The sequence below is a fragment of the Coturnix japonica genome, chromosome 5 (genome assembly GCF_001577835.2).
Source record: "Coturnix japonica isolate 7356 chromosome 5, Coturnix japonica 2.1, whole genome shotgun sequence".
Classification (NCBI taxonomy): domain Eukaryota; kingdom Metazoa; phylum Chordata; class Aves; order Galliformes; family Phasianidae; genus Coturnix; species Coturnix japonica.
Genome location: NC_029520.1, coordinates 23628740 through 23635110, shown reverse-complemented (window position 1 = coordinate 23635110; position 6371 = coordinate 23628740). Strand labels below are relative to the sequence as shown.

Here is a 6371-nt window from a genome sequence, read left to right as displayed (position 1 = left end):
CTGAATATCTTTAATATAAAGAGAGCCTGAATGCTGGAACTGTTTTGTCCAGAGAAGAGAAGGCTCAGGAAGATCTTACTGGTACATATGAACTCCTGATGCGAGGGAATGAAGACAAGAGAGTGAGACTTCTCAATAGCACTCACAGAAAACATGCAGTAGTAACAAGTTAAAAAGCAGGAAATTCAATCTCAGCATAAGAAAATACTTTTTTTTTATTGGGAGTATGAACAAACATGGGGCTTGAATGGTGCAGCTGTAGTTGACAGCAGTGCCAAAATGTGGGTTTATCTTACTGAAGTTCAATTTTGACGTTTGAGATATGATTTCAATTTTCTAATTTAATTACCAATTTGTTTTCTTATTCCATTATATTTTTAAGGCAGTCTTTTAGGAATAGGTATATGAGTTCATGTGATTGACAGAACTAGCTTGCACAGAGAGTACTGCTTGGTCTGAGTAGTCATTACCAAGTTTTTTTTAATTACCTAGAGATTGCATTTGAAATATTACTTAAGGGCCAGTTCTGAACTTTAAACGTCAGGAATTTGTGAACTGCAGAGAGAAAAGAATCACCCTTCATTGACTGGAGCTAACAACTCTGCAATAAGGAAACAGTCTATTGCTTCCTGAGTTTGAATTTGGCCCTCTTTAAAAAAAAAGAAATCCATTAGCTGCAGGAAGATGATTTCAGCTTGGCACCAGTGTAATTGGATTAGACTTACTTTTTCTTTGTTTTAAAATATGCTTTAATCTACATTGACTAGAGTAATGAATCGGCTTCTGTGCTCATAATAATTTTCTGATTTCAGTAATTTCAGATAAGGGTTACGTGCTTTGATCTGAGTGGTGCTGTAATTGGAATTAAGCATTGTACTACTTACCGTTTTAATTGTATGTGTCAACATGATCATGCTTGGAGAATGCCTCAGAGCTCAACTAAACATTCATAATATGCAGTAGTTGCATATCCGATTGAATCAATTGTTTATTTAGCCATACTCAACAAGAAAATGCTAATTACTGATTGAATAGCATACTCAAATGGAGGCCATCCTGTTACCCTCAGGTTATCAGAATTATGCCCTAGGCACTAACTGTTTGCAAGTGAGCAAATTCTGTATCCATTACTTCTGAGGAAGGAGCTAGTTCCAAGTGAGATGCAGTGAAATACCTATGGATGTCAAGGGGGTGATTTCTTAGATCAGAAATGGCTGCTGTCTGGCAGCTCTGAGCATGTGGAGTGGCTGGTCCCTGATGCATGCTGTTTAGTAAGGAGCTTGGTTACTGTCAGGACAAGAAAAACACAAAATACGTACTATGTTGAAGGAGAGGTAAGAGAGCAATGTCTGTCCTGGTATCTATAGCAATAATCGCTTCTAAAACTGTAATCACAACCACGTGGCAGTACAGTGCCTTTTTTACTGCTATTTTTAGTGCTCATAACAAGAGATTAAACAGCATGATAAAAGCACACGTTTAAAAATAGTGGGCTGTTATAAAATATGATTTCCTTTTGGAAGACTGCATTTAGTACATGATGATTCCTACAGGGGAGACGTATACATTCCCAGTCACTGCTTAGGTTTCAAAACTATTTTAAGAACCTGGCTGTTGTCATAGTAGCAGTAAACCTCTTAATCCCACTTCCTCCATGAAGCTGTTTTGTACTTAATCTACTTAAAGATTGTCAAGGCTGTTTCTGCCACAGAGAACTAGGAATACAGCACTGACAGAGATGCTACTTGTCACCAGAAAGTTTAGATTTTGTCTACTTTGATAGCAGTCAATTATGATTTGCTGAGGGGCAGGATTTCTCAGTAAATACTGAAAAATATTCTGTTGCTAATTTATTAAGTGTAGTCTGGCTGCAGTACTGGGTTACATAAACTCCCCTCCTAAAATGAGAAGTGCTACACTTGTTTTGCTTGTGCCAGTATTTTGTTTCACATGTACTGAATAATGGCAGCAGTTTGAGGACTTTTGTTTGTTTTCCTGAAGTCTGCATGTTCTGACTAGATGGACCTTCAGACTTTAGGACAAATTACACAGCCGCATAAATAAAAGAATGTTTACAAATTTAGTTATTTATTTGCCAATATAAAATAATAGTTATTTTCCCCTCTACGAAATTTTGGCTCCAGGTAATAGATTTTTGTTCTTTTCAGCAGCCTATTGTTCATCATAACATGGGGATATGTAATAGACAAACCATTGACTGCTACTAAGGTCTTTGTGTCTGTGGATGAATTGCTGGCATTAGAAGGAGGCCAGCCAGTTACTACACTCTGCAATACCCTCTTGACTGAAATGCCACTGTAGTTTCATCGCTTTGGAATAACCACATATTCATTTGGTGAGTTTTGTTTGATGACTGGTGCTACCACTGAACCATTTGTTCAGGCTGCCTGGGTACCATCCACGCTGAGAGATAAGAGAAGATGGCTCCTTCCTCTTTCCCCTTCTTTTCACAGTGTTAGCATCAGACACTGGAGAGAGAACAGTGACCACTTCCCAACTGCTGCACAAGCCAAGGAGCATGACAGGGAGTGAAATTCTCTCCGCTGGGCCCTAGTGGTCCCTTGCCCAAACCACCACTTTCAGACTCTGCCAGGCCCCATGCACTCCTCAACTTTTTCTTCCATGCCTGCTTCCCTGGCCTCTTCAGAGCTGGCTGAGCACAGTCATTAGCAGTGTATTCTTTACTTTGATCTGTGGATTAGGATAGCCATAAGAGTGACTGGAGATCAGTTTTTGAGAGGTGCTGCATATGCTTTCATTGTGAAGATCTGAGGCATTCAGAGGTCAGCACTGGCCTCCACAGAGATCATGTATGATGAAGACTGCAAGTGGGTTTCATTTTCTTCTTCGTGAATAGGGCTTCTTCAAGCCACTTGTAAGGCACCATACCCTTTTGTTAAGCATCTTGGTCAGAATTTTGTATGAGTATCCTTTTAGAGCAGTATTTTAAAACTTACAAATCACATAATTTTATACCAAGCTAAACTCAACCTCTGCCAAATAGTGCGAGATATGATTAATACTCATGATAGTTGCTAAAAGGAATTTCATGCATTAATATGAGCAGATTTTATCAACTGTGTGTAAGCTCCGTGGTATGAGATCATTGTTACATCAGTGGAGTATTTTGACACAGTGTTTTTCTTTTCTTGGAAACAAATTGAACAGCTAAATACAAATGTCTCCCATTCTCTCAGAGCAATGGTCAGTGCCTCCAGGTGCTACTTGGTCTTTAGTATTGTTTTTTTCTTCAAGTGGTTTTACTATAATTATAGAGGTGAGAGCTCTTTATGCTTAATCTTGTAATGAGTTTGTTTCGTAATGCATTTACCCAAATGGACTTCCTAGCTGGAGAAGCACAGAGCTTATGCATACTACACTGGCTGTGAGAGACATTGCTGGGGATAAGCTAGGGATAAATGAAAAGGCTGCATGAGAAAACAGTACTGAGAGCTCTAACTCTATCACTAGAGCTAGATATGCTGAACATGTTCATACAAATTGTTAAAATGCTGATCATTACTAGCTGGGGATGCTAAGCTTAAAACAGCTGCTATGAGACAGTACATTGCTATCTCCTGCTGCAGTTCTCTGGTGAAACTAGAAGCAGGTAGCATATGCCTGAGAAGATAAGGCATTGGTTTGTAGCTGTATTTCTTATTTCTTTGGGTTTACACTGGGTGGGTGCCTGTGTCAGCCCAACCAGTAATTTAGATGCCTTTTTTGTTGGAGTTAGTATTTTTTTTTATTATTCCTATGTAAAAATCTAGGTTAGTGAATTGTCCTTCTTGTGTTGCTAAGAAAATCCTAGAGAGAGTCAGATAGGTAACTGATTTATTCTACAAATGTTTCCAGAATATCTGGAAAATGGATCGTATGCAGTCTGCATACTGACGTTTAAAGGATGTGTTTTTTGTGTCTCCTCATGGGAGTCTCTCAGACGTAGGCTCATGATAGAAACCTGCATTTCTGGCTTGTGTGTGCCAATGGGTAATAGCAATGATTGATTCTTTTTGGCCCAGAGACTTGTGACGAAGACATATCTCACGTGAACCATGCTCAGTTTGGCAACCTCATACTCTCTTGCATGCTTCTTGTGCTAAAATCAGCATAGTTGGGTATGGTATTGCAGTCAGATGTGATAGCTCCTAGTCCTTGTGGGAAAGCACCAGAAGTTTCACTTTTACCTATGCTTCCTACAATTTTCCTGCTATTCACAATAGTAGGAGTGGGTATTCCCGATCATTGATCCCTTGTTTTGATCTTGATTATCTCTGCCTTTCCAGCTTTTTTGTATCTCAGATCTATGTGCATGTGGGAATTATGGTGATAGGGAAAAACATGTAAGGGCAGGCAAATAGTTTTTAGGAATGTTGTTTCTAAATTTAGTAGTCTATGCTATAGCAAGAATTTGAACAGCAAGTTTTCCTCATTTCACATAACTCTGAAATAACCAGACTGTCACAATTTGCCTGAGTGCATAGAAATCACTGGTGTTTTTAGAGTGCTGAATACAGAGTCAGGCCATTAATTATTATAGAAGCATCCTTCCAGCTGAGATGTCTTCCCCAGAATATGAAGGGACCAGGGTATAACTGTCCTTGAAATATCTTGCCCCACTAGGTTTTAAATCATTTTCCCTAAACCTGCTTCCTAGATTGTACTGATTTTTTTAAGTCAGCATCTGTTATTGTCTCAGTTTCAAACTTATTTTTAAGCCCTAATACTGAGATGTCCAGATTAAAAAATTATTTTCCTCTTCCAGTGGGATGAAGGGAGGGAGATGCTGAAGGTACCTCGTCCCTCTAGGGTGCAATGTCTCTACATAGTAGAGCCTAACAGTGCTTAATTTTCCCCTGCTGTGTTATATCATAAATTCCCATCTGCCAGTCTGGTTATTTTCCCTCTGCCCCTATCTCTGCTATTTGCTACGTGACATTGTGCATTGAATTCTTGTGGTTTGAATTGTTTTTCCCAGGTATGTTGTTCTGCATTTTTCCCAGATGAGTCCACCCTTGGTGTTTACCTCTGTCTCCAGTTCTTCTACAAGAGCAGAGTCCAGCATTGACTGAAGGTAAAAAAAAAAAAACAACAAATCACACACACACACACAAAAAGAAAACCCTACAGCTTGTGTTAGATTTTCATTATTGTTTTTCTCTAGCTTGATTTTTGCATCATTCTGCAATTACAATTTAAACATGCATTTAAACAATTTAAACAAGCATGTTTTTAATTCCTACGTTTTACTTAATCGAAGAAGATTTTGAATCAAACTAACCCTAGTAATTCCCATCTCCCTTTGTCAGAAGCTTAGGTCATGTTACTCCTTGTTTTCGTCTTACATTGCTATTTTAGTAGCGTCTCTTACCCAGTTCTCTTGCCAAGATTCTGTCTGTATCCAAGGCAACTTAACTAATTTTGGGAACAATACAGTGAGAGGTGGCATATCAATTACTAATATCCGAGTGAGTTACTTCTATGGCACTCCCTTTATGCATCGTTGTAATTCTGTTTGATTTAAAATGCTTAGGTGCCTTGTGTACAGTTGTTTAGACAGGGAAGATTCCTCACTAATGAAGACCTGCTGTTTTGTTACGCTGCAACGTGTTCCAGCCTATTCCAGTGCCATCTGCATCACGTGGGATCTGGGCTGACAGCCAGTGCAAATGTTTCTTCAAGGACTTTAGGACATATTCTAATTATGTTTAGATTCTCCCACTCTTTTCATCTGAAGGATGTCACTCTTTCTACTCATTTAAAAGTGCAGTGCAAAACGTTCCATCTGCCAGCAGGAGAGGGGCCCGCTGGTGCACTTGTGTGAGAGGCAATAGGATGGCTGGCTTTGTGAGTGACTTTTTAACCTCCAGCTGTGAGAAGTCCTAGGCCTTTGAACACTGTCAGAGCTGGCCAGTGTCCAGCAGTGCTTTCATCCAGGGATGAGGGAGATGTAAAATTCCCAGAAGAAAAGGTTTCATTTCTTTGAGCCTAGAAAGGGGAGAAGCAGGGAATGAATTGTGAGATGAAGCATCTGAACCTCTCCATAGTAGAAAAAATGAAATCTTTTGGTTAAAGGTCAAAGACTGGAGGTATTTCTAGGAGCTATGTGTGTAAAATGTGTATTCTCTCCCATTCCAGTATTGGATGTATGTGATGGGGCTACAGAATCCTACCTAGTGATCTTTTTTAAGGGAGCTGGCTGCAGAACAGTAGGCAGGAATAAAGATCCTCATGCAATATTGTGCACTTAACTGTAACTCCTGTGAGGTGAGGGCAGATCCACATCTATATGTAATATATGGCAAACTGAACTGCATTTCTATGGGTATGTAGGCTTAGCCTGGAGTTCC

The 6371-nt window shown here is 39.4% G+C and overlaps 1 protein-coding gene across 1 annotated transcript in view; it reads left to right on the top strand.

Moving 5' to 3' along the window:
- The first annotated feature begins 2171 nt into the window (after positions 1–2171).
- The window catches only part of PAPLN (papilin, proteoglycan like sulfated glycoprotein), a 58513-nt gene continuing 54313 nt past the window's right edge, over positions 2172–6371 (top strand). The window contains exons 1-2 of the mRNA XM_015864586.2: positions 2172–2356; positions 5000–5095. The gene's annotated coding sequence lies outside the window, so the exon portion shown is untranslated. The remainder of the gene's footprint in view (positions 2357–4999; positions 5096–6371) is intronic.